This window comes from Polypterus senegalus, chromosome 4 (genome assembly GCF_016835505.1).
Source record: "Polypterus senegalus isolate Bchr_013 chromosome 4, ASM1683550v1, whole genome shotgun sequence".
Lineage (NCBI taxonomy): Eukaryota > Metazoa > Chordata > Cladistia > Polypteriformes > Polypteridae > Polypterus > Polypterus senegalus.
In genome coordinates, this window is record NC_053157.1 from 3,207,660 (window position 1) to 3,222,281 (window position 14,622).

General features: G+C 43.5%; 1 protein-coding gene across 4 annotated transcripts in view; it reads right to left on the reverse strand.

Moving 5' to 3' along the window:
- gprin3b (GPRIN family member 3b) overlaps positions 1 to 14,622 on the reverse strand; it is an 80,657-nt gene that overhangs the window by 22,725 nt on the left and 43,310 nt on the right. The window contains exon 1 of one of the 4 annotated variants that reach the window (XM_039750172.1): positions 4,488 to 4,510. The exons of the other annotated variants lie outside the window; for them this stretch is intronic. The gene's annotated coding sequence lies outside the window, so the exon portion shown is untranslated. Of the gene's footprint in view, positions 1 to 4,487; positions 4,511 to 14,622 lie in introns of those variants that run through there. 4 annotated transcript variants of the gene reach the window in all.

Genomic DNA, 14,622 nt, shown 5'->3' on the forward strand with positions numbered 1-14,622 from the left:
GTCTTTCAAAATGCATGGACAAAAAATATAAAAAAGCTCTCTTTAAAGCTCGCTCAGAATACTATTCTAAAATAATAAATAGCAATAATAAAAATCCTCTGTTTAGAACAGTGGCTAATTTAAAAAAGGGAATTCAGATCTACAGTGCAAAATACCAATAGATATTAGCAGTACAGACTTTATAAACTTCTTTAATGAGAAAATGAAAAACATAAGATCCCATATCTCATCACCACAGTGCAAGCCGCATGCTAGCTTAGCAGACCCTGTCACACCTGGCATTCAACACTTTAGAAATTTTAATCCTGTAACTGAGCAAGAAGTCTTAACTTTTAATTTCTAAAATGAAGCCCACTACTTGTTCCCTTGATTCAGTGCCAACAAAACTAGTAAAAAGTGCAATAGATGTTCTTGCAGCGCCAATTCTAAACATTATCAATAGTTTATTATTGCATGGCACAGTACCTGATACACTAAAAGTGTCAGTCATTAAACCATTACTTAAAAAGTCAGACATAGACCCACATATACTTAATAATTATAGGCCCATTTCAAATTTACTCTCTCTTTCTCTCTCAAATACTAGAAAAAGTAGTAACCAATCATCTTCAGTCACACCTTACACGTCACAATTTATTTGAGAAATTCCAGTCTGGTTTCCGCACTGGTCATAGTACAGAAACGGCACTAACGCGGGTTGTAAACGACATTCTGATATCCTCTGATGAAGGAAACTCCACTGTAATGATGTTGTTAGACTTGAGTGCAGCATTTGACACCATTGACCGTTCGATTTTAATGCACAGGCTAGAAAATGATGTTGGGCTCACAGGCAGTGACTGTGCTCGCTTGGTTTAGTTCTTATTTATCAAATCGATTCCAATACGTACAGAAATGCGCTGACAGGACTACATCATTATACACAGAAGTGAGATATGGTGTCCCACAGGGCTCAGTACTCGGACCTTTACTGTTTTCATTTTACATGCTTCTACTGGGATCTCTCATTAGGAAAACATCTTGTTAATTTTCACTCATATGCAGATGACACCCAGCTATACCTTGCTTTTAGATCAAATGAAGTTTCTCTGATGTTGTCCTTAATTAGTTGTGTTAGTGAATTAAAGGAGTGGATGGATAAGAATGACTTGTCTTTAAACACAACGATAAGACAGAGATGTTAATTGTTGGAGGGAATGACGCTGAACACAACAATATCTGTCATCATTTAACTCTGCTGGAATCTCTGTTAATTTTACTGAATCAGCCCACATCTCGGAGTTATCTTTGACTCTAGCAGGTCATTTTAAGCGCACATTACAAAGTTTTGTCTTAAAAATGTTGTGAAATTAAGACGTTTTCTAAATAAACAGGATTCTGAGAAATTCATTCCTGCCTTTATTTCTAGTAGGATTGACGACTGCAATGCGGTGTTCACTGGCTGTTCAAACTGTTCTTTATTCAGCCTCCAGTTAATCCAAAATGCAGCTACAAGAATTTTTACAAGAACAAGAAAATATGAACACATAACTCCAGTTCTTAAATCCTTACACTGGCGCCCGGTTAAGTTTAGGGCAAATTTCAAAATCCTTTTAATATATAAAGCATTAAATAGCCGAGGTCCGGCTTACTTGTCTGAACTTATCATGACTTACAAACCTGAGCGCACATTAAGATCTCAAGATGCCGGTCTGCTTATTATTCTAAGGATTAATAAAATAACAGGGGGAGGTCGAGTTTTTAATTACAGGGCCCCCTAAACTGTGGAGTGGTCTGCCTGGCACTATAAGAGATGCCCCTTCGGTTTTGCCTTTCAGCTCCCGGCTGAAGACTCACGACTTCAGTTTAGCACACCCTGACTAGAGCTGCTGATTAACTGTACAGACTGCATCTCTGTTGTTAGTCATTAGCATTAAAACATCAGTAACATGAGAGTTAGAATTTATTACTAACCCTCACCTATTCTGTTTCTCTTCTCAGTACTCAGATGCAGAACTTGGTGCCAAGGCCCACCTGCCAAGTTGTTCTGCCTGCCTATGGTAAAGTCATCCCTGATGGAGGATCGCAGGAATTGTCAGGTAGAAGGGTCCTTTCATCGAATTGGCTGGCCCAGCGCTGACTCAGCTGTGGAATGGCCAATGGGGGAGGCAGCTTGATGGCTGAGGTCTCCAGGACTCTAAACAAATCCAAATTATATTATGGGATATCATCTGCTGTTAAATTCTGCTCTGTACTTGTAATATTTATATTGCACTATTATATTGTATTGAGGATTACTTGTGGTCTGTTCTGTGTATTGTATTATATTTATTCCCCTTTTTTTGACACGCACTGCACGCCTATCCTACCTGGAAAAGTGTCTCCCTCTGCCTTTCATCCATTTTTTTCCCTACAAAGGTTTTTTTGGAGAGTTTTTTCTTCTTTTCTTAGAGAGTTAAGGCTGGGGTGTCAAAAGGCAGGACCTTTTAAAGCCCATTGTGGCACTCCTTGTGTGATTTTGGGCTATACAAACATAAATTGTGTTATACTGTATTGTACAAAGTCCAGAAGTACAGCCCTGTCGGGGTCTCTACATGCCAATGGGAACACCATTGGGGGATAACCTCCCTGCTTTTCTTATGGCCCTGAAGTGTTTCCCTGAGGGTATGACGTGGCACCAGAAGCATAAAAGAGAACCTGCTGCCTCATATCATTGAATCAGAGTCAGGAGGCAGTGAGGGTACAGAGAGGAGGAATACTTGTATACTTTGTTTGTAGAGGATTATTGGAAGGAAGATTTTATGAAGTGCTTGGTGTGAATAAAAACTTTTAATTTTATTCTAAGAAACAGCTGTTGCTTTACTGTGTCTTGGGCTTGTGGTTCTATGGCCCGCTTGTGCGTCAGACTAACCCTAACCCTTGTGGTCACAATACATAGATAGATGTGAAAGACACAATAAGATAGATAGATAGATAGATAGATAGATAGATAGATAGATAGATAGATAGATAGATAGATGTTTATGTTTTTATAACCTAAATAGGGCACATTTGTAACTTTCAGGGAACTTTTGTAACATGCCAAAAGAAGGGCATTTTTGTAACATGAAATGGTAACATTTAATCAAATGTTTAGCTGCATAGGTTTGTTGTCAGCTCCCTTCCTAACCCTCCTATTTATTTATTTTAAGCTCATTGTTCCTACAGTAGGCTGCAGCTCCCAATGCAGTCATACTGGACAAAGATGGCTTATATAATCAATGGACTGGTGCCATTAATAAACCTTAAAGAATGAATTCAAACAGTATAGCATTAGATTAAATTGATTTATTTTTTCTTCCTACTGTTAGTATTTCTATATGATGTATTCTGTGTGCCCTGCGGTGGGCTGGCGCCCTGCCCGGGGTTTGTTTCCTGCCTTGCACCCTGTGTTGGCTGGGATTGGCTCCAGCAGACCAACATGACCCTGTAGTTAGGATATAGCAGGTTGGATAATGGATGGATGGATGTATTCTGTATGCATATATAGTACTGTATATGATATGTGTTAATTTAAAACTTGAATGGTTTTGTGTTTTTTTATTGCTCACATTAGTAATTTAGGTCTCTTGTGTAGTTGTACTCAGTTCTGTATTGTTAGACATTTAGGATAGATAGATAGATAGATAGATATGTGAAAGGCACTATATGATAGATAGATAGATAGATAGATAGATAGATAGATAGATAGATAGATAGATAGATATGTGAAAGGCACTATATAATAGATAGCTAGATAGATAGATAGTGTGAAAGACGCTATATAATAGATAGATAGATATGTGAAAGGCACTATATAATAGATAGATAGATAGATAGACAGACAGATATGTGAAAGGCACTATATAATAGACAGATAGTGTCACACACGTGCGCATGGGAGGCAGCTAAAGGGCTTGAGTGATGGCAGTTCGGAGGCATGCCAGGAGCTGGTAGAGTGCACTGACTCTTTTTCTCTCTTTCCTGTAGACCATTCCCGGGAGATTCCATCTGGCTGGTGGTCACTTCCGGGACCGAGCCAATGGAAGGAGACCTTACCGGCTCCGGCCCCTGTGATGTCACATCCGGGCTCGAACCATTGGCTAAAGAACATGAGCCTGATCCTTATGACCTCACTTCCTGTCTTCCCCTTTAAAAGCCTGCCCCTTTTCCCTAAATCCTCAGTCTTGTTCTGGACTCAGTTGTATGAACTTCAGTGCTGATTATTGGATAAAACGACTTTAGCAATGTCTTATAAACACACTTGTTTTTGGCCCCAGTGTTGCCCCCCCCTTGCTCTTATTATTTCCTTTATCTCTCTGCCATTCTTTATATTGTTATTCATAAAATATTCTCTTCGGGTGACATTACTCCATAGTTTTATTCTCAAATGCTGTTTTTTTTCCACATGTAGAGACATTCCAAGGCAGCCTACATTACACAAACATGCAAAAGAAAGTGACAAATGGCAGATCTCTGCTATCTCTTACTGTGAGTGGTCTTGGGGGTCTTGTTAAGGTCTTCCTTCTTTCGTGCCCTCTCACTTTCTGGAGGTTATCCAGCTTGTCTTCTTACTCTGACTAAGGCGTTACACATCCTGAGAGAGACAGCGGTGTTAATTCTGGGTTGTTTATTTGGACTAAATTGAGAACATAAAGTAGTCGGGATTGAATGTCAGCTCCTTCTTGGCAGCCTGTTTTCCGCCCTTGATATGTTACTGAAGTATATAACACTTCTTTCTCATGAACCACATTGCTCTACTTTATAAGCCTTATTCTGCAGTCCTCTGAGACAAACATCTTAAATGAATCAGAGATATACTACACCACTTTGTCTAGATTTGATCAGCAAAACAGCTCCAAATACGAGCGAGGCTCAAAGTCATTGTGAAGTGCCTCGGGGAGTTTAGATTTCAGCTAAAGAAAAACATCAATCTGCAGAAATAACGCTGATGCTGATGACACGTAACTTTATATGACGTCCGTTCTCTGGAGAACTTTACCCAAGGACAAGCTGACCTCCTGCCTTAATGGCATCAATTCTTGTGTGGAAAAGAGCCTTTGATCCTGCCTACTACTCCATCATGCTTAGAATTCTATTTTAGTATTAGTAAGAAGGACTGGGGGAGAGAGTGGGCTCAGGATATTATCTTCCCTGGAGCGATAGATGGCAGTTCACCCCCCGGGTTGCAGTAGTGCCTCAGATTCCCACAGGGCTCCATGGAAGTTGGGGTTTGGCACAGCCCTTTTGGGTTCAGGAAGTGCCACCAGGGGGTGCTGTGGAGCCCTACTCTGTTGGGCTTCCATCTCAGCCAGAAGTATTTCCAGATCATGCTAATGGGCCACCAGAAGTGGCATAAATGGGACCTGTCACCACTGCCCCAGGAACCAGAGACGGCAGGAGGAGGAAGAAGAAGAGGAAGACAAAGTGCTTATCTGTGCTCGTATAACTGTGCTGCATTAGTGGGAAACGAACTGGGAACTGTTTCTCACAGAAAAACAAATCAAACGTGTGTTGCTGAATTTGTGTCCTGCATCTGTCTGGGCCGGGTGTGGGGAGCTGTGTGCCCCCTGCAGGCCACATCACCATTATAAAAATTTTGGAAAGTAAAGCAATGTGACTTTAAAATCGGGATGAAGGGGACAGAAAATAATTTCTTCAAAATTAGGTGTGTGCAGTTGTTCTGAGAATGAGACAAGTGTTGGTCTTCACAAAGTTTGCGTGCTGCGTTTTTAGATCTTTTTGTCAGATGTTTCTCTGGTATACTGAAGTAGAATGACAAGCATTTCTTAAGTTTCAAAGGCTTTGATTGACAACGACATGACGTTTATGCAAGGAGTCCATATTTGCCGTGTTGGGCGGTGCTCAAGGGACGGGTCACACTGACTGACAATGTGTAGGATAGGGGCTCGATCGAGGGGGAGTCCTTCTTAGGGATCTGAGAGACGACTACGCGTGCGAGAAGGAAGATGGGTGGATAGCCGACTCTGAGCGGAGGCAGCCAAGACGGGCAGCGGCTCTATCCTGGGTCCGCTGCTCTTTTCGATTTACATGCTGCTGTTAGGTCAGATTATCTCGGGGCATAACGTGAGCAATCATAGCTATGCTGACGACACACAACTGTATTTATTAACAGCGCCTGATGACCTCGACTCTCTTGATTCACTGACCCTCAATGTCTTATTTGTGTTTCTGAATGGACGAGTACTAATTTTCTCAAACTAAATAAAGAGAAAACAGAAATGTTAGTGATTGGCAATAATGGATATAATGAGGTTATTAGAAATAAACTTAATGTATTAGGATGAAAAGTCAAGATGGAGGTAAAGAATTTAGGGGTAACTGTTGACTGTGACCTGAATTTTAAATCACATATTAATCACAGGGTGGCATGGTGATGCAGTGGGTAGCACTGCTGCCTCCTCGCAGTTAGGAGACCCATCTGGGTTCGCTTCCCGGGTCCTCCCTGCGTGGAGTTTGCATGTTCTCCCCGTGTCTGTGTGGGTTTCCTCCCACAGTTCAAAGACATGCAGGTTAGGTGGACTGGTGATCCTAAATTGGCGTGTGTGTGTGCCCTGCGGTGGGCTGGCGCCTTGCCCAGGGTTTGTTTCCTCCCTTGTGCCCTGTTTTGGCTGGGATTGGCTCCAGCAGACCCCCGTGACCCTGTAGTTAGTAAATAGCGGGTTGGATAATGGATGGATTATTTATGGATTGAAATGTTTTTTGAACACTGCACTATGGACAATGCTTGATTTGTTTGGTTATTAGGTTTTTAATAAAAAGCACTTTTGCGCTTTTCCACCATCCCCTTGCTCCGTTTGATTTGTCCCCATCAGACCAGCTCATCCGGTTACATTATCGACGGTGTTGGGTGGAGAGGCTCCAGGAAGAGGGCTGGGAACACAGAGCAGGACCCTCACCACCACAGGCGTATGCTCACATCCCAACACACGTGAATCTGTGCTCAGATATTTTTTGAAGTAAACCATTTCCACGCATGACAGCGACGCACGAGCAAACAGGAACGATCTCTTGAATTGAAGACCCGCCTCTCTGCCATCACTCATTGGTCATTCCTGCCCGGTAACCACTCATTCATTGGCTGTCATAGTCAACATTTTAGTGTTATCTCAGCAAATGGACACATCATCATGGGTACCAGGAGACAGACGTGGGATCGGAATCAGTCAAAACTGGGAGCTGAAAAGACGCAATCGTCAAGCTGTAGACGTGAGACAAAAATCGTAGACCAATGTAAGCGAAAATTTCACAAAAATCAGACCGGAAAATTACTTCAGCCAAAGGGATTTGAATCCCCACTTGGATGAGGAGGCGAACGTTCAGCTGACTTTCTAACCGGTCACATTGATTACATTTACATTTATTCACGTAGCAGAGGCTTTTATCCAAAGCAACTTACAAAGATGGGCAACATAATCAAGTAAACATCTGTCTGGGGGACCGTTTGGGGACAAATGTGACAATGCAAGGTTAAGAAATTAAGAGCTCAGAGCAAAATGCCAGATTGGTAGGTTTCCTTGGTTATGAGAATCCATCAAAGCCATCAACAGTTAGATAGAAATTCACAAGAAACAACAAGAAAGGCTTCCAATGCTTTTTGAACTCATCATCAGATTGAATCACAGTGGGCAGCTCATCCCACCAACCAGGACCTACACAAGAAAACAGAATGGATTTAGATTTGATGCCATGCAGAGGTGGCATCACTAGATGCTATGCATCGGGAGACCTGAGGTGACATAAAGGAGCGGAGGACCTCACAAGTGTCTCCATGTATTGTAGGTGGCACACGGGATGGACGGGCATCCCAGCCAGGAACCAAGAAGATCCTTTACCTGGATGGAAGGCGTCCAAGCCAAGAGAGGAAACCTGGACTAGCTCTTTGAGGGCTGAATATTTTTTCCAAAGAACTCAGTTTTCTGAAAAGCACACACAGCAATGGTTTCAGACTTAAGTCAACATAAAACGTCAGCTGCTATGTGCTGTGACTGCTGTTGGCGCATGTTCGGCATCTCTGGTGGCAGTGGCTGCGTTGGGGGCACCTTGATGGTCAGCAGGAATGCACGGTGGGCCAGCTGCCTGTCTGTCTTCGCGCAGCAGGTGGGTGGTGGTGGCTGTTGCAGTGTGACGCAATCTGGTTTGTACCTCTTGACATCATAAGTGGTGGTCCTACCCGGCAAACGCTGCTGTAGGCATTTCAGCAACACGATTACCTGGGTACCGATCAGATGATGTTGGTACCTCACTTTCGTTTTTGATCTCCATCTCCAGATCAGTTGCATCAAACTCGTAGTCCTATTCAACAAAATTACGTAAAATGTCCATGGAGCATTTTGCTTTGTACATTCGCTTTGGTCTCTGACCAGATATCGGTGCCATTTTAGAAGTTGTTTGCTCTTCGCTACTTACTCATGCACGCGTAGGGTATTGACGTTAAATCAGCAAAGCTATGTACGAACAGAAATGTAAGGGCGAGTTTTGTTGCAGTTTACGGCTGATTACCGTCCTCTACTCCTGAATTTTGACAAAAGTTGACATCAGCCCTGAAAGAGCTAGGCGGACCTAAGGGATGGATGGACACACCAACCAGAACTGATGGTTCTTTACCCGGGTGGTAAGCCTCAAATAAATGCACAGGCATCCCAACCAGACAAGGACTTCATACCTTTTCCGGCCAGGACAGAAGAAGAGGACAGGGAAGGACTGTCAGGGAGTTGCACTCTCCAATTCATGGGACTTCTGTATGACCTGGAAGTACTTCCATCAGGCACCAGAAGTACCCCCCAGGTCGTCATTAAAAGGGATTGTACTCCATTATCCAAGTGAGTCGGAGCTGGGAGGGCGAAGAGCAACACCCGACTGGAGGAGGGCAGTGTGGTGGAGAGAGGAGAGGTGATTGTGAGGGAGATAACTTGTGCTTTGGCTACTTTAGAGGTATTGTGTTTAATAAAAACTGTCCTTTATTTGTACCCGGGACAGTGCTTGTGTGTTCGTGTTGGGGTTTGGGGGTTCCATCACAGTATATAGGTGCTGAAAACACTGACTACACTGTAGGCATCCATCAAGGATCTGAAGTTAATATGTGCTGCCAGGGGTCCGAGCCAGGGAGCAGCACCGCCAGTTAGACGCCACCTTTGGCTACAAGGACTCGCTTGGGGTTAAGCCAAGGAGACGTCATCTTTAAAAAGGTTGCACCAGGCTTCGTGTTTTTATGGACGGCTTCCTGCACTGTGTTTTTGTAACCTCGTTTTATTGGATTAATTAATTGATTCTTTTAACCTCCACCATCACTTCATTTTATTGGAATATTTATTGATTGAATGCACTGCTCTTTTGGACACTATTTGTTTTTTGTTGGGTTTAAATAAAAGCGCCGGGCCCCTTTATGCAGCTACCCCTTGCTTTGTGTGTTGTGACCTCATTTTCTAGGCTCATCACTCAGGTACCACGTTATCGGCGGCAGCGGGTTCAAGAGGCTGTCCGGAAGGACCTGGTAGCATGACGCCGACCCGCGTACCATCACACTGCCAGATGACAAAGCTCAATCAGTCTGTCAACATTCGTGTTGATTATCAGTGGAAATGCCACATGGGTTGGACTGGCATCCTGATCAGAAGAGGGGACGGTTCCTTACCTGGACAGGAGGCTCCATGCAGGCAGACAAGAATCCCAACCAGGAGAGGGAAAGGTTCCAGACTTAGAAGTGTTGACCAGAGATGGACGGACACCCCACTGAAGGAAGATGTTGCTGGGGACTCTTTATTCCCCCAGGGCACTTGCTGGCAGCGGACGCAGATATTGTTACCCAGTAGGGCACACTGGGAGATGTAGTCCAGCAGAACAGCCCAGCTTGTCTCTGTGAGTTCCATAAGAGGGTGCTGCAGGGAGATGTGCTGTTATGTTGGACTTCCATATGACCATATGGGCAGCAGTCCTGGCACCAGAAGCATCCCGGGCCTGCGAGTTGGAGCTGGGAGTTTGGAGAGCAACACTCGACTGGAGGATGGCAGTGCGGTAATGAGAGGAATTTTGAGGTATTGTGGACAAAGAAAGAGAGAACCTGTGCTTGCGTCAACTTTAGAGGTATTGTGTTTAATAAACATCCTTTATTTGAACCGGGGACTGTGATCTTGTGATCGTGTTTGGAGGTTTGGGGCAAATCAAACTGTTTCTTCTTGTCCAAACTCTGGGCAAATCAAATCATCAACGTTTTCTTAATTTGACTTCATGTACTTTCAAAATAGTTTCCAGAAGCGAAGTGTGCAGCTGAACTGGCCACAAGCCCATGTGTGGGCCACAGACCCTTTCACTGCCTCTTGAACCCCGATCTGAGTGGAGGAGGCTGCCCGACATGCGACGCCGCTCTGGGAGGCGTTCAGACAACACGCCGCAGTCTCAACATTCCCTTCAACGTGACAAAAAAAAAAAAGAAGAAGGGTGAAGACTGATTTGCTGAAAAAAAAAAACCCCTCGGTGCTCCTGGGGGACTCGCTCGAGCAGATCAAAGCAAAATTTTAATATCAATATGGAGACGAGGACCTGAGCTCATGAGCTGCAGCCTAATAGACAGCACATTTTTCTTCTTTTCATGAGGGAATTAAAAATGCCTGCAATAGTCTGTGGTGGGATTTAGCCAGGCATCCGAAACATGAAAAATAAATAAATAAATAAAATGTGGAAAACGCGGGGATGTCAGCATCGGCCTGAAGCGGAGGGTCCGACAACCACAGGATAAATCAGATTTGCGACTGGAAATTCAACCTGCCCGTGTTCTGAATTGTGCGTGTATGCTCACTCTGTGTGCCATCCAAGGGGCATATTCATTTTCTTTGATCCCCCATGGTACTTCACCTCTTTAAATTGTTGGAGATGGCTGGGGTGGCGACCCGGCTGTGATGCCCAGGAGGACCGGAGGAGGGATTACGCCTTCCCCAGACCATGTGGGGGCGACCGCCCTGGTACCTTTGGGGGCCACGGGTACAGAGTTTTGAGAGCTCAACCCTGTAGGGGCCTGTGGTCAATGCCAGGGGGTGCCTCAATTCCTTTGGTGCCCTGGGGGTGAAGAGGATCAGGGACACCCATAATGCTTCCGGGACACACCTGGAGTACATCCGGGTGATTTTAAAAGGGGCCGCCTCCCTTCATATGAGGTCTAGAGTCGGGTGGAAGAGGACGAGGTCTCTGGAGGAGGCAAGCAGGCGGCCTGAAGGAAGAGAAGGCGTTGTGTGTTGGCCAGGACTTTTGGGGACTTAAGGGTTGTGTGCACTTGTAAATGTGGAAAATAAACGTGTTGTGGGTGACATGAACTTGTCCGCCTGTCTGTTTCCAGGTCGGCTACCACAAAATGTAAGCAAGATTTGGACTTTAAAGCAAAAAAGTGGGGTGTTATCTAAAAAAAAAAAGAATATGTGTCATGAATGACTGCAGTAGCTCTCACTGTGATTGTTAAATGAACGGTCGAAGGCGTTTTTCGTTTTTTTACAGTACATAGGACCTGTCATCTGGTGCCCCCAAAGCCTATCCAAGCAGCACAGAAATCAAGACAGGAATCCCACCTGACACACTGTGTATTGTGCGGTCAGACCACCTAAAAAGAAAGGCACCGCCTAAGCACTTGGGTTCTTTTCTTAATGGAGGATAACAAGAAATGTCACAACCAGCTGCAGTGGATTCAGACCCCAGGCCTCAGACCCCGTCAGACTGTTTTCAACTTTTGTTTTCTTGCTGCCCATTGCTAAAAAATGATTTCGATTAAAATTTTCTCTCGTCAAGCAAAACTTAATATCCCAAAACAAGATTGCACATTTATTAAAAATCAGGAGTGGTCTCCCCTTAGACTTTCTCGTATACTCAGATATGGGGCTTGATATCACAACATGCAAACTTCACGCACTTTTTGAATACATTTTGTTCAATAAAGGGTTCTGGAAAAATCAGCACCAGGAATAAACTGGAAAGTCAACTTGCCTGGGATTGATCTTTTGTATTGATGATCCCTCTCTCTCCATGTCATTCATTGGTCAAGAGTCCAGTCTTTAATTCAAAAGATCAATCCCATGCAGACTACATTTTATTTTTATGCCTGGCACTGATGTGCCTAACTCGCATTGACCATTCTGGCAGATACAAATTGAGCAGATTGAGTATTTTACATGGGCCGGGTATTGAATCACGGCTCACAGTGTGTAAACGTCATGCGTTTTTTGATAAAATATTATGGAATAAAAGCTTCTGGAAAGTTTCAGTGCCAGGAACAAACAGGAAATGCAGTTCTTATGGGACTGATCTTTTATATTGAAGATGCCTCCCTCTCCCCCTGTTTCATTGGTCAAGAAGATCGGGCTCTCCTTCTTATTCACTGCTCAAGAAGATTCACCTCCAACCTTCATTCATTGGTCAAGAGTCCAGTCTTCAAATTAAAAGATCAATCCCCTGCAGATTGCATTTCCTTTTTATGCCTGGCACTGAATATGCCTACCTCATAATGACTGTACTGGCAGTGAAAATTGAGCATACTGAGCACTTAAAATGGGCCGGGTATTGAATCACAGCTCACAACGTATACAGTTCATGCATTTTTTGGTAAAATATTATTGGATTAAAAGCTTCTGGAAAGCTTCAGTGCCAAGAACAAACAGGAAATGCAATTTGGCTGGGATCGATCTTTTGAATTGAAAATCCTTCTCTCCTCATTCATTGGTCAAGAAGATCCGCCTCTCCTTCTTACTCATTGGTCAAGAAGATTCGCTTCCCCTAATTTATTGGTCAGAAAGATCCGCCTCTCCTTCTCATTTATTGGTCAAGAAGACCCCCCAATTCACTGGTTAAGAGTCCTGTCTTCCATGCAAAAGATCAATCACATATGAATTGCATTTCCTCTTTATGCATGGCACTGATTTGTTTAACTCACATTGAATGTTCTACCAGTGATAATTAAGAAGATTGAGAACTTTAAATGGACCGGGAGTTGAATTACAGATCTAAATGCCTTTAAAGAGTCGTAACCAGGTAGTCAAAATAATTGTTGTTTCCCAATGCTACCCAAACATGAAAAGTCAAAAGGAATTGCAATATTTTTCAAGACCAGAATTTATGACCACAACACATCGACAATCTTGGATGACACCAATTCATTAATGACGGCTTTTGTACGGTCAGAAGCATGTGCTGTAACTAATGTCTATGTAATGATGCCATAAAATAGAAGTGTCCACCAGAAAAAAAAAAAGCTGACACAATAAACATCTGATGGAATAAAAATTGACTCGTATGAACACACATCTGCAAAGAAAATAGCAAAGAGACTTAATATTTTCATAGGCAACCTCATCACCCAAAAAACTACTTTCATAATTTGGGAGAAAAATTAATCTATGAAGAGTCGAATTTTTAGAGCATCAAGAATGGAAGCGTTGATGGTAAAGACAGAATGAGAAGACCTGGCGACCTTATAATTGCTTTCACAGGGGGAGGATCTACCACTGTGACATCACAAACCAAATCACATGACCACATCACCGTGGTTACAGAGCGCGACTCTCGCGCTAACAACACGCTGCTAACACGAGCTGACTCACTTGACCAGGCGCTCTCCGTCAAATCCCGATGTCACTGTCCTCTTTGGCCAATGGAAGACGGTTAACCAGACAGGATGATACACAGTGCTGTGAAAAAGTATTTGCCCCCTTCCTAATTACCTCTTTCTTTGCTTATTTCTAACACTTCATTGTTGCTGATCTCCAAACAAATTTAGTAGAATACGTACAAAAGACCACCCGAGTAAACACAGTGTGCAATTTTTGAATGATCATTTGATTTATTGAAGGAGGAAACGCTCACCAGCACCTCTATCACCCATGTGAAAAAGTAACTGCCCCCTTCACTTAATCAACCAATGAACCAAATGGAAATGGCAATGGGTTAGATTGGAGTGAACGCACCCAAACTTGACTGCTGCCAGCCCTTCAACAGAACTTTTCCAGCAATGTGAAGTTGGCTAAAAGGTCTCAACCCACAGCACTCAATCAAAAGAAAGCCCAGAAGACCAGATAATGAAAGCTACTGAAACACATTAGTTGGGAAAGTTTTATAAAGAAATCTCTAAAATCCTGCAACTCCACTGTCATGCGCATATGCATGAGGGACAGATGAAGGGCTCTAGTAACTGTAATTCAACCGCCACACCAGGGGTTGGCGCTCTGTCTTAACATCTACCTCTCTTTGTCCCTCTGCAGACCAGATGATTGACAGCTAGAACACCTCTGACATCACTTCCAGTGTCCATCTACCTGGACCCGCCTCTTTCTGCCCGCCCGGAGGACTGAAAGGTGGAATCTCCACCATCTTTGGCAGTTCTGTTGGAACTCGCGTCTGCAGAGATGTGGTTGTGTTTTGTTTTTTAATTTTGCAGCATCCTATTATACTGGGGGGTTATCTTAGCACCCCTAGCTCTTTATTATTATCCTCCTCTCTTTTTATTTTACAGCACCACAAGAACCATCATCTCCAAGTGGAGAAAACTTGGATGACTGTTACAGTTAAATCTGCCCAGAAGTGGCCGGCCTAGCATAACAACACCAAGAGCACATAGAAAACTCATAGAAG